Source organism: Capricornis sumatraensis, chromosome 9 (assembly GCF_032405125.1).
Source record: "Capricornis sumatraensis isolate serow.1 chromosome 9, serow.2, whole genome shotgun sequence".
NCBI classification, from domain to species: domain Eukaryota; kingdom Metazoa; phylum Chordata; class Mammalia; order Artiodactyla; family Bovidae; genus Capricornis; species Capricornis sumatraensis.
The window spans coordinates 73,868,808-73,883,226 of record NC_091077.1 but is presented as its reverse complement, the minus strand read 5'-3'; the positions used below and the strand labels follow the sequence as shown (position 1 = coordinate 73,883,226).

Sequence of the window (14,419 nt, the reverse complement as noted above, 5' to 3'; positions counted from 1 at the left end):
TACTTTGGCCACCTCATGCAAAGTGTTGACTCATTAGAAAAGACTGTGATGCTGGGAGGGATTAGGGGCAGGAGGAGAAGGGGACGACAGAGGATGAGATGGCTGGATGGCATCACTGACTCAATGGACGTGAGTCTGAGTGAACTCTGGGAGTTGGTGATGGACAGGGAGGCCTGGCGTGCTGCGATTCATGGTGTTGCAAAGAGTCGGACACGACTGAGCGACTGAAATGAACTGACACTATCGTGAGAATGTAAAAAACTGCAGCCCACTCTAGGAAACAGTATGGAGGTTCCTCAAGAAATCAAAAATAGAACTACTTACTACATGATCCAGGAATTCCATTTTTGGGTGTATATACAAAAGAACTGAAATCAGGATATCAAAGGGATATCTGTACTCCCATGTTCACTGCAGCATTATTCACAATAGCTAAGATATGAAAATAACCCAACTGTCCATTTGCAGATAAATGGATAAAGATAATGTGATATATACATACAGTGAAATATTATTAATTCAGCTTGGTGAAACTTGGAGCAGAAAACCAGCTGAACCAGGGGTAGCCCAGACTTCTGACCTTCAGGACTGTGATGTGATAAATTTGGGTTGTTTTAAGCCTCTAGGCATATGGTGATTTGTTTTGAAATAGAAAGCTAATACAAGGGAATAAGAAAAGATGGGAATAAAGAGTGATATTGGACTTCTGGTACAAAAAAAAAAAAATGAGCCATATGGATAAAGACTATATCCCAGCACCAAGTATGCTATGTGTAGGGATTGAAATGGGAAACAGAATTGGGAGAGAAATGGAGGACCATAAAAAACAATATGAAGGCTACTGAAGACACAGTTGATCTTTGTTTGATTGGTTGTTCCTGCTCTTAATTGGTTTCACCCTAAAAATGTCTCTCCCAATAGAATAGTACTACCACCATTTATAGATCAAAAGATACTTATTTGATAACTACAAGAAAGACCAATAAAAATGGAGGACAGGTTGGAATTTCTGCTGACTGTTGTAGGGGATAAAATATGTTGGCCTGACCCATAAAGCTCAAAAGATACTCAGAACTTTTTTCTTTTTTTAATTTTCCTCTCAACAAATATGCAGACATAGGTGCGAAAATTAAGCTAATGTCATATATTCAATACTTACATAGAAAGAAACCCCCTCATTTCCCAAACACTGAATTATTTTTTAACCATGCCAACATTTATTTTTTGTTTATTCTATGATTACATATATGAGATTTTGTTTTAAATATAGTAACAAAATACAGATGGATTGAGTTACTTCCAAATAGACTTTTTTTTTTTTTTAACTTACCTGTGATAAGAAATTAAAGACTTCTGGGCCAATGAATGTTACATTTTCAAAAGTTTATTGTCTTATAATAATAAAAGGTTTATTGTTCATTTTAATATATGACTAAATTGAAAATTTTGGAATGTTGAGGATGTTAGATTATGGTGACTGGGGTTGACAACAGCTAAGCAAGTCAGAACCAGGGAGAGAGGGTCAAAATATACCAGCTTTGTTACCATATATATCTTGATCTAGAGGTAGTATTTGGTATAGTAATGTATTTTCATTCATATTTGTGTCTTTTGACTCATCACCTGAGCCTGCATGTCACAGGCTGCAAAGCACTGGAAAAGCTAGTCCCTTAAGTTGATAAACCAGGAATCAGAGGTAAACTGGGAACTAGAAATGAAACAAATAAATGGGCAACAAAAATAGTCCTCTATACAAGCTTGGATTCTCTGTTGCAATAATTGAAAATACAAAGTAATTTTTAAAATATAGGAACTGAATTGTCTCTCATAATTTGAAAATCTAGATGTAAATGTGGCCTTAGATTTGGTCTGCATTACTGGTTCTAAGATGTCATGAAGATCTCAATTGTCAGTCACATATTAAGTCTTGTTTATCATGATAGAAAAATGAATGTAGCAGTCCTAGCTGTCAAACAAACCATATCACACTATTCAAAAAGAGAGACATAATGGCTTCTGTATCATTTTTTAAAAATGTAAGGAAAGAAATTTCAATCTCCAGAAAATAGTCGGTGATAGTCACTCAATGACCGACTCTTTGAGATCCCATGGATGGTATAGCCTGCCAGACTTTGTTCATGGAATTCTCTAGGCAAGAACACTGGAGTGTGTTGCCATTTCCTTCTCCAGGGTAGATAAGACTTGCTCTTCTAATATTTTGTACATCTCTCTTTAGAGCAGTTATTGTCCTTTATAGAATTGCTTGTTTTATTTTCTATCTCTTCTACTGAATTTTTCTCCATAGTTCTGTAAAAATATTTTAATGTGCAAAAAAATGGAAACAATTGCAGATTGAGCATTTATATTAATTCTACCACCTAAATTTAACAATTAATATTTTGGTACATTCACATTAGCATATCTGTCCATCTATTCATCCCTCAATCTAATCATTATTCCAGTTTACTCTTTTCAGCTGTATTTTAATATCCTTGAAGGAAAATGAGCTTCTGTTTCTTATTCAATATTATATTCTCTACATGCTAGTATGGTCTCCAAAATATAGAAGGAGCTCAGTTAAGATTGAGGAAGGAAGAAGTATAGGAAAGAAGGAGGGAATAGAGAGAGGAAGAGATAAAAATAAGGAGGCAAGGAGGTATGAAGCTTATCTTTTATGGAAAGAGAACTTCCTTTTGACTTAAGCAGAGCAACTTGTACCACTATAGGACATGACTTAATTTGAGTTAACAAAGCAGTACTAAATGCCAAAGTTGGCATGAAGTTCAAACCATGTCTTTGGAAATGTGTACAAAATTAGAGATGTTAATATTGTATCAGTAAACATATACATAATCAGAATTCTGCATATTTAAGCTGGTTTCTTGGATTGTTGGCAAATGACTATTAAATGCAACTTGTATGCATGCTAAATCGCTTCAGTCATGTCCAAATCTGTGCAACCCCATGGACTGTAGCCCACCAAACTTCCTCTGTCCATGATATGCTCCAGGCAAGACTACTGGAGTGGGTTGCCATGCCCTTCTCCAGGAGATCTTCCCCACCCAAGGATCAAACTTGGGTCTCTTATATCTCCTCCATTGGCAGATGGATTCTTTATCACTAGCACCACCTGGGAAACCCCAAATGTGACTTAAAAGTAGTCATACCTATTTTCTTTGAGCCAGGCTCATAACATAGTTCATGAAGTAATTTTCTGGGGATTAAACTTGAAATGTTCATAATTGTGTGATTAATTACAATCATCTTTGGTTACATTTGCTAATAAATGTCAGTTTATGAGCATGGCACCTTGTGCAGGCAGCCACACAGCAGGAGGTATGAGAATGATGGGGATTTGTGTATGGCAGTGAACTCAAGTGTTTTTTGTCATAGTTTTTCCTGAAAAGCTCAGACAGGCATCCTGTGATGGTCAATGGGATGCCTTTTGGCATTTAGTTTCCCAGACTGTAGCTAGTCATTTGGGGATAAAGGGCGTGGCCAGTTCAGACTCTGCTAAAGCACATGTGAAGTGACAGTATCAGCAGGACAGAAGATGGTCATGTGTGGCAGGGCATAGAGGTGAACATTTACAGAAGACAATTTAATACCTTATAAGAATATGGTAGTGACCATTGGAGAAAATACTAGTAATCAACTTCAGGGTTGGGATCTGGGGATCTCCTTCTAGATTCTCAGAAATGGCATGGTTGCCAACACATAGGAGATAGACATGCTTAGTTTTCTCCCTTTTATTCTGCCTCAAGTGTCTGGGAAAATAAGGAGGTATGACTTATACAAGTAAAATGCCTTGAAAAATGTCATAACATGTTTCTGTTGAGATGGTAAAAACTGATTTCTGTGTATGATATAAAGTCAGCCTTCTGTTGTGAAATAGGTTTTAAATGAATCCAGACAATAAAGCTTCACTATTTGTATGTGTCATGTCTTCCAATTAACCACATATAAATACTCTGTAGTGTTATCAATAAAACTGAGGAGCTTTATTCCTACAGAGAATATTTTATCATCTTCATTTTATATATAGATGAGGAAATTGATAAGCAGAAAGGGAAAAGTCACAGGGGCTTAGAACCAAGTCTGTTGATTCAACTTTACCTTCATGTATTGTCTCTTATTTGATAGTTATCTCCTTGTTTTGTAAGAAAGCTTTTAAGTTAATAATTCTTTACTTTTGCAATCAAAAAGAATTTATAGATTTTTTGGTGTTAACTCTAGAATCAGTTCAGTTCAGTCACTCAGTCATGTCTGACTCTTTGTGACCCCATGGACCGCAGCACCCCTAACTCTAGAATAAGTGAATACATTTAGCTGTGTTATATTGGGTTTATGTAGCAATTCTGAGGACTAAGCCTAAAAGTCCATTTCATAAAACTTCCATACTTTACCTAATTGCCTTATATCATTGAGAAAAGAAATCCTATAGGAAGGCTAGTTTTAGTCTGAAATAAGTAACCCTCTCAATTTTGTGTGTTGTAGCATCTTGGTGAATATTTTTCTTTCCTTTGGGTCAAACTATACTAGCAAGACTCTTTGGGGCATAAGTCATAAAAACCCAGCTCACACAGATTACACAACGTAAGGAATTTAGAAGCCTAGGAAATGAATATCTGTCTGGAAAGAACCAAGCTTCTGGCACAGTTGGATCCAGGTGTCTGAAAAGGTCTGCAAGAATCTTTCTGTTCCTTTTCATGGATCTGCTGTCCTAGAAGTTGACCTTAGTCTCTGGCAAGCTGTCCTATAAAGTAGGAGGAGGACCACCAGGATATTCAGGCTCACATTTCCCCAGCTTAGTAACCCTCTTTGAAAGATATCCTATTTTCCAATTCAAAACACAACAAAAATTCTAGGCTTCAGTTGCTTGGCCTATATCAGGTCATTTGGCCACATTTAAATCATGATATGTAGCTCGGACTGGCCATATGCTAATCTCTCAGTCCTTGGACTAGTCTCAGACCCCTTTAATCACATTGTTTGAGCACGAGTTAGGGGGACCCACCAGAAGAAAATCAAGATACTAATTAGCAGAAGGGAAAAATAGATACTGGGCATACTCAAACAATGAAATCATTCCTTTAAGTTTAAATAAAGTCATGTGTTTTTTGATGTATTTGTAGGAGAAAAAGAGAGAACAAAGTACTTTGGGAAAATGTTTCCTTGATGTATATAAGTTAATAATACCACAGGATATTAATAAGCTATTCATATTTTACATGTCAAAATAGAAAATATGTGTTAAGTAATAATACTGATCATAGTATTGCAAAGCCCATTATTCTTATAAAGGTTGTAAATAAAGAATGTTGATCAATTGGTTAATTAGTGTCATGTCCTCACTTTTATTGGCAAATGAAAAATAAGTTTAGAAGGGAAGGTTACTTAATTTACTATCTTACTGGTCATTACATATTTTTATACTTAGTTTTCAAAACATATATATTCCTTGTCAAAATATACCCTGTAAAGTTGGGGTAACTGACTCGATGAACATGAATCTGAGCGAACTCTGGGAGTTGGTGATGGACAGGGAGGCCTGGCATGCTGCAATTCATGGGGTTGCAAAGAGTCGGGCACGACTGAGCGACTGAACTGAACTGAACTTTGATTTGATTTGATTTTTTTTTTAACATTTCAATTTTCACTTTCACTATGCTGAGAAGAGAATTCAGAAAGGACATGCCTGTAAGAGTTGACACCTTGATATTCTGTATCCACAGACTAGAACTGTATGCAAATAAAAGAGCTCTGGGTGAAAATTAGTTTCCCACAATCTAGTCAGGGTGCTGTGCTACAATGAGGCATGACTGAACAGGGCCATCAAATTGGTGGTTAAGCATTTATGCCTTAGAATCAAATGGAACTGGGCTGAGTCAGCTTTGTTACTTACCAGCTGGGTGACCTTGAACAATTTACCTCACCAGTCCTCAGTTTCCTCATCTTTGAAATTAAGATCAAATTATCTGCTTCCATAAATGGTCAAGATTATATGAGATTAAGCATTGAAACATTCATTGCAGTTCCTGGTACAAAATAAGCATTCAGTTTATCATTCTTTATTTTCTTATTGGAACACACTTAGGAATGACTTCTCAACCATAGTGATGCAGGGCATAACCTTCCCAGCTGGGTTTTTTGTTTGTTTTGTTTTTTTTATTTTTTTAATTTTTATTTTTACTCTATTTTACTTTATAATACTGTATTGGTTTTGCTGGTTTTTTGAGACTTTGTTTTATTTGCTCTGTCAGTGGACTACCTTCTCATTAGTGAAGACATTTGGAAATATACCACTCAGTCCTAATTTGAGTGAATTAGATTTTCATCTGCGTTAGTGTGCACATGACTGTAATTAACAAATAAAATGAACACATACCATTTCAAATTTATTAAAGTTTGGGAGAAAAATTCCATTTGGTCACAAGTAAAATTCTCTGCATGTTTACTCACTTAGTGGAAGATATTTACATTTGGGAAGAAGTACTTACTTGCTAATGTGTCAGCAGATCACAAATGAAACTGTAACCTCCTGCTACCATCATTACGAAATGTAGTCAACATTAATTGAAATATCTGACTGCTTATTGTCTCCACCTGTGAGCCAGGCGTGAAACTCCTTTGTATGTTTTATTATTTGTTTTCTCCTGTATGAGTATTGGAACATCAGGTTTTAATTAATTGCTTGTTTTGTTTTGATAATTTTTACAGTAAGTGGTTTCTCTAAAATGTGCTTAAGAGACACCCATGAAGGAGTTGATATCCCAATCTCTGTGCCAAGTGAACACAAGGAAATCAGTTGTTTGCAATAAAGGTTCAAAACTAGACAACCTCAATTCCATCTTCAAAGGACTGATGTTGTAAGGTTATGTGCATGCTCAGTCACTCAGTCATGTCCAGCTTTTTGCAACCCCGTGGACTGTAGCCTACTAGGCTCCTCTATTCATGGGATTCTCCATGCAAGAAAACTGGAGTGGGTTTCCATTTCCTACTCCATTGTGAGGCTGAGTGAAATCTTATACCGTTTTGAAAAAGGAAAGGAAAAAAGCTGTCCCTTCACTGGACATGGGGGAGAGAGGGATTTGCTAATCACTGCAGTATTTGGGACACTATAATGCAAGTTAGTTTTGTCCCTTGCTGGAATGGTGGCTTAAAAAGTACACAGGGCCTTTTTTGGTAAGTACTTTTTACTGAACTCAGACTTTTTATTCTCTTTGCTTTGTATTATTTTTTAACATATGCCCAAAGAAAGGAAACAAAGGAATATTGCACCTGTACAAAAGCAACCATGTAAACTCAAATATACAAATTGATTTTGAAGGCTTTATCACTTAATAAAATAAAATGAAATTATTTAGCAAAATGAGTACTGAGCTATTATGCCATCTCTTTATTAGTTCGTTAAAAATCTCCCTCACACCTGCATATTTATGAGCCTGTAATGAGCTTGTCTCTGTTCTAGTACCTAGAAGCATGGAAAGAAATGAGTACCTCTGCCTCAAAGCTGCATACAGTCTTCTAAATTTAGAAAGACAGTAATGACAATTCTGTATACAAGGCAGCAAAAGAGACATAGATGTAAAGAACAGAATTTTGGACTCTGTGGGAGAAGGCTAGGGTGGGATGATATGTGAGAATAGCATTGAAACATGTATGTTGCCATATGTAAAATAGATGAACGGTGCCAGTTCAATGCATGAAGCAGGGCACTCAAAGCCAGTGCTCTGGGACAACCTAGAGGGATGGGGTGGGGAGCAGGGTGGGAGGGGTTCAGGATTGCGGGGGGATCAGCCTACACACGTGTGGCTGATTCATGTTGATGTATGGCAAAAACCACCATGATATTGTAATTATCCTCCAATTAAAATTAATTAACTTAAAAAGCTGCAAGCTGCTGCTGCATATAGTCTTCCAAAAGATTCTGTCGATTTAATGATTTCTCTATAATATAAACATGGTGTATTACTAGTATGTTAAAAATTGTTCCTTAAATCCAAAGGCTAGATTACAATTTCATTGATTCATAGGATATAAGTGCTAATTAAGCTTTAAAATAAAGTCCAAAAGATTATGTAACAAAATTTTTTATAGTGAAACCTGTTTTTGACAACATTTTAAGAAAATATTCAAATACAAAGAAAATTTGAAATAATTTCATAGTGAACAGTATATTCACAGCATGTTCTGCTATTAAAATTTTAACTATATTTTATCACAAGTCTGTCAATGTGTACAGAAACGTACATTTTAAAATTTAGTCTTACATGGGACTCCAATATTTCCTAAAATTAACTCAAGGATGCTTTTATCACACTAGAGTTTGATGTCCAGAAGTCCATTTGCTCTGATTAGCTCTTCCCTGAGGAGACCTCTATGTCAGTTCCTTTGCACACAATTTGACATCCAGTGATCTAGCCAAACTCCATTATTATGCAGATAAAAAGAACTGAGATGCAGAAACTTGAAGTCACTAATGTATTGATAACACTGTAATGTATTGATAACAACTGTAAGCTGTTAACTGGAACTAGAATTCATTTTTATGTCTTTTCAGCAGATGTAATCATTTTTTTAAAAACTCTCATAATATTGTTTAAACAGAGGTCAAGATACTGTAATCAAGCTATATATTTTGTATTTTTGAAGAATGACAATGTGTGTAATGCTGGTTAGAATGAGTGTGGAATAGCTTAGCCCATGTGTTGCAGGGGAAGTAACTCTTGTTGGGAAAATGGTCAGGGTAATATTTAGGCCGTAGGGCATTGGTAATGCAGAAAGTCATCATGGTAAAAATAAATCTTACCATGGACCCAGATAATTATACAAATCCTCTCAAGTGACATCTCTTTCCCTGCTGTTAGACTCATTGGTTTACTCCTGTGTTCGTTCAGACACCTCCCCTGAGGCAGTCTTAGTCCTCCTGTCAATCACATAGCATTTGGATTTTCCTTTTAATAGAGGATCTTAATATTTGTGGCTCCCCAGGTAGCTCAGTTGAGAAGGAAATGGCAACCCACTCCAGTATTCTTGCCTGGAGAATCCCAGGGACAGAGGAGCCTGCTGGGCTGCTGTCTATGGGGTTGCACAGAGTCAGACATGACTGACACGACTTAGCAGCAGCAGCAGCAGCAGCAGGTAGCTCAGTGGTAAAGAATCTGACCGTCAATGCAGGAGCCAGAGAGACTCAGGTTTGATCCCTGGGTTAGGAAGATCCTACTGGTGCTTCCCTGGTGGTTCAGAGGTTAAAGCGTCTGCCTAGAATGCTGGAGACCCAGGTTCGATCCCTGGGTTGGGAAGATCCCCTAGAGAAGGAAAATGGCAACCCACTCCAGTACTCTTGCCTGGAGAATCCCATGGAGCTAGGAGCCGGATAGGCTACAGTCCATGGGGTCGCAAAGAGTTGGACATGACTGAGCAACTTTACTTTCACTGGTGGAGGAAATGGCAGTCTACACTAGTATGCTTGCCTGGATAATCCCATAGAGGAACCTGGTGAGCAACAGTCCATAGGATTGCAGAGTCCAACAAAACTGAGTGACTAAGCACGTGAATGTTAATATATGTAGTTTCTTCTACTAGACTATTTTACTTCTAGCTTTCTCAGTTAGCTTCTGCTTAGCCTATATGCATCAAGTTAAATAGCACTTCTCCAGAAATGCCTGCCCTTGCCAACTGAAGGTAATCTCATAAAACACATCATTGTATGCATTTCCCTCAGGGTGCTTATTACCATATGTAATTATCTGACTTTTGTTTTGGTAAGTTTATTTTCTATTTGCTTATTTTCTGCAAGAGGATAGGACAAGAAAAAAAAGTCTGGCTTACAGTAAATGTTTACTCAAAACTTCATTTATGTGTATTTAAACATTCACTTGAGAGTCCCTTGGACTACAAGGAGATCCAACCAGTCCATTCTGAAGGAGATCAGCCCTGGGATTTCTTTGGAAGGAATGATGCTAAAGCTGAAACTCCAGTACTTTGGCCACCTCATGCGAAGAGTTGACTCATTGGAAAAGACTCTGATGCTGGGAGGGATTGGGGGCAGGAGGAGAAGGGGACGACAGAGGATGAGATGGCTGGATGGCATCACTGACTCGATGGACGTGAGTCTGAGTGAACTCTGAGAGTTGGTGATGGAGAGGGAGGCCTGGCGTGCTACGATTCATGGGGTCACAAAGAATCGGACACGACTGAGTGACTGAACTGAACTGAACTGAAGCATTTACTTCATGATTCTTGTCTTTCAGATTTTCTTCTAACTGGGCAATATCTAGCTTGTATTTTTCCACTTGATCTGATGCACAACTTATTTCTTATGTTTTAAGCCTTAAGCAGTCTCCTGAGGAAAATATTGCTATATTGTCTAAACAAGTAGAAGATATGAAGTCTAAATGCCAGGTGCTTGAAGAAGAAAAAGAAGACCTTATCAATAGGAACAGAGAACTGGATGAAAATCTAAATTCTGAGATACAAAGCTTAAAAGAGAGGTCTATTCTTGAAAAACAAGAACCTGAAGAACTACAACAAAAAGTACTGCAAATGGATTCACTTCTGCAACAAGAGAAGGAATTATCTTCTGGTCTTCAGCAGAAGCTCTGTTCTTTTCAAGAAGAAATGATTAAAGAGAGAACTCCCTTTGAAGGAGAATTAAAGCAGGCCTTGGATGAGCTGGATAAATTACAGCAAAAGGAGGAACAAGCTGAAAACCTGCTTAAGCAACTGGAAGAGGAAGCAGAATCTAGAGCTGCAGAACTAAAACGCCTCGAAGAAAAGCTGAAACGGAAAGAAGCTTAACTGGGGGAAAGTAATGCTGCTCATACTCAGGCCACCCTGCTTTTGCAAGAAAAACATAACAGTACAGTGCAGAACCTGGAAGATGTTACTGCTCAATTTGAAAGGTATAAAGCATCAACAGCAAGTGAGCTAGAAGATCTTAAGGTGCCGAACGAATCACTTAAGGAAAAGCTGGCCAAGGCTGAGCAAAGTGTGGAGGATGTCCGAGATATTGGCAACTGAGAACTCAAATCAAGAATATGCATGGATGCTTCTAGATCTGCAGACCAAATCAGCACTTAAAGAAGCAGAAATTAAAGAAATTGCCGTTTCTTCTCTTAAAAGAATAACTGATTTACAGAACTAACTCAAGCAACAAAGCGAAGACTTGAAGAAACAACTGGAAGAGGAAGAAGCAAGAAAAGCTGAAAAAGAAAATTCAATAGCAGAATTAACTGAGGAAATGAGTAAGTGGTGTCTCCTCTATGAAGAATTATATAATAAAACAAAGCCTTTTCAGCTACAACTGGATGCATTTGAAGCAGAGAAACAGGGTTTGTTGAATGAACGTTGTGTGGCTCAGGAACAACTAAATAATCTAAGAGATTCATATGCTAAATTATTGGGTCTTCAGAATCTAAAGCAAAAAATCAAGCATGTTGTGAAATTGAAAGATGAAAATAGCAATCTCAAATCGGAGGTGTTAAAACTCCATGCTAAGCTTACTGAAAGAAAACAAAGTGAAGCAAAACTTCAGGAGGAATTGAATAAAGTTCTGGGTATTACTTTGATTCTTCAAAGGCTTTTCTTCATGAAAGTAAAGAAAATTTTGTTCCCAAAACTCCATTAAAAGAAGGCAATAGAAACTGCTCCTGAGATCTTAATGGAGTTTCAACAATCATGCAAGGAAACATCTGAAAAACCTGTTGAAGATTATTTTGTTCTTACTATTTATTATTATTATTATCTTGCTTACTATTGTGTTTATAATATTTTTAAATCTCTTATTTAATACTAACTTCTTGTCCTTACAAATGTGAAAGGAAGTTTGACCATTTTTACCAGTGTTCTCTGACATTCTAGTTACTATTGTCAGTACTTCCTCCTTGATGCTCACCCTTATTACCTCATTCTAAATGTTCTGATGCTTTCCAGCTTTGCTCGCTCATCCCATCAAATCAGTAGTCTTTTAAAAATCATTCTCATACTATCATTTCCCTATTCTGAAACCTTAGGTTTTTTTTTAGTTTGATGCTGAAGACCTTTTCTAGTATGAACCTCTTATGCTAGGCTAAAATACCTTGGCTTGTTCTTGCCTCTACTTTAATTCTCCTAATAATGATCATTCTGTCCCACCATCTTCCGTTTATCCAGTTCAAATAAGAAATAGAGGCAAGCTTTTTTCCATAGTTATCTCTTACCAAAGCAACTGGTTAATAATTTGCAGATTTCTAGCAGACATGACTCGGAGAAGGCAATGGCACCCTACTCCAGTACTCTTGCCTGGAAAATCCCATGGACAGAGGAGCCTGGTAGGCTGCAGTCCATGGGGTTGCTACTAGTCGGACATGACTGAACAACTTCACTTTCACTTTTCACTTTCATGCATTGGAGAAGGACATGGCAACCCACTCCAGTGTTTTTGCCTGGAGAATCCCAGGGATGGGGGAGCCTGGTGGGCTGCTGTCTCTGGGGTTGCACAGAGTCGGACACGACTGAAGCAACTTAGCAGCAGCAAATATTCAGTATGTGCCAGGCATGGTTTAGACTCCCCAAATACCATAGTGAAAACATAGACAAAGTCCTTGCTCTTTGAACTTAAGACTTTCATGAGGAAAGACAAATAATATAAGTAGTATGTGTATAAATAAAAGAACAAGAATATAAAATAAAAATTTAAAACTATAGGAAGAGAATAGAGAGCCATGAAAGTGCTCTTTTAGTTATGGTGTTCAGATAAAACCTCCCTGGGGAGATGATATTGCAACAGAGATGAATTTAGTGAGGAAACATGTCACTGAGATATCTGGGAGAAGAGCCTTCCAGGCAGAAGGTAAAGCATGTGTAAAATCCCTGAAATAGTACTGTTTGGGGACATGTGCAGATAATGGAAGGAGAAGGCAATGGCACCCCACTCCAGTACTCTTGCCTAGAAAATCCCATAGATGGAGGAGCCTGGTAGGCTGCAGTCCATGGGGTCGCTAAGAGTTGGGCACTACTGAGCAACTTCACTTTCACTTTTCACTTTCATGCATTGGAGAAGGAAATGGCAACCCACTCCAGTATTCTTGCCTGGAGAATCCCAGGGACAGAGGAGCCTAGTGGGCTGCTGTCTATGGGGTCACACAGAGTCGGACACGACTGAAGCAACTTAGCAGTAGCAGCAGGAGCAGATAATGGAAAATGTTTATTAAGTCTGGAGAAAAGTGATTGTAAAATAAAATCACAGGAGGTAGGGTATCTGGGAACCAGGTAAAACTTTTAAATTGTGTTTCTAAGGAATGGTTTTTACTTCTCTTTAGCATGAGAAAGTGATGGTTGATCTGACTTATATTCTATAAGAAAAGGGAACCCTCCTACACTGTTGGTGGGAATGCAAACTAGTACAGCCACTATGGAGAACAGTGTGGAGATTCCTTAAAAAATTGCAAATAGAACTACCTTATGACCCAGCAATCCCACTGCTGGGTATACACACCGAGGAAACCAGAATTGAAAGAGACACATGTACCCCAATGTTCATCGCAGCACTGTTTATAATAGCCAGGACATGGAAACAACCTAGATGTCCATCAGCAGATGAATGGATAAGAAAGCTTTGCTACATGTACACAATGGAGTATTACTCAGCCGTTAAAAAGAATTCATTTGAATCAGCTCTGATGAGATGGATGAAACTGGAGCCGATTATACAGAGTGAAGTAAGCCAGAAAGAAAAACACCAATACAGTATACTAACACATATATATGGAATTTAGAAAGATGGCAATGACGACCCTGTATGCAAGACAGGAAAAAAGACACAGCTGTGTATAACGGACTTTTGGACTCAGAGAGAGAGGGAGAGGGCGGGATGATTTGGGAGAATGGCATTCTATCATGTATACTATCATGTAAGAATTGAATCGCCAGTCTATGTCTGACGCAGGATACAGCATGCTTGGGGCTGGTGCATGGGGATGACCCACAGAGATGTTATGGGGAGGGAGGTGGGAGGGGGTTTCATGTTTGGGAACACATGTAAGAATTAAAGATTTTAAAATTTAATAAAAAAAAAAAAAGAATCACACTGACTAATATGTGGAGATAAAAATGACAGGAAGAGTATAGGAGTCAAACAGGGGAGCTAATTAGAAGGCTCATGAGGTGGCCCAGGTGAGAGGTAATGGCCCCAATGGATGGTTGGAGCAGGGTGGGATGGATTCTGAAGGGAATAAGATCAAGATTTGCTTTTGGATTGGGGTATAAGACAAAGAAAGATCTCAAAAGTAAATGCCAGATTTTTATTCTGAGAATTGGAAGAATGTTATCATCATTTATTGAGATAGAGGATATTGAGAAAAAAGTAGGGGAGAAACATCAAGTGTTTGTTTTTGGATATGTTTAATCTGAGGCTCCTCTCCGCAAGGCTGAATTA

The 14,419-nt window shown here is 37.8% G+C and overlaps 1 non-coding gene and 1 pseudogene across 1 annotated transcript; both read left to right on the top strand.

The window, feature by feature from the left end:
* Nucleotides 1–9,233: 9,233 nt before the first annotated feature.
* TRNAS-AGA (transfer RNA serine (anticodon AGA)) lies at nt 9,234–9,305 on the top strand. The gene has a single exon. It is a non-coding gene; the product is annotated as a tRNA-Ser (tRNA).
* A 1,027-nt stretch (nt 9,306–10,332) lies between these two features.
* On the top strand, nt 10,333–11,658 carry LOC138086344 (hyaluronan mediated motility receptor pseudogene; annotated as a pseudogene).
* Nucleotides 11,659–14,419: the final 2,761 nt, after the last annotated feature.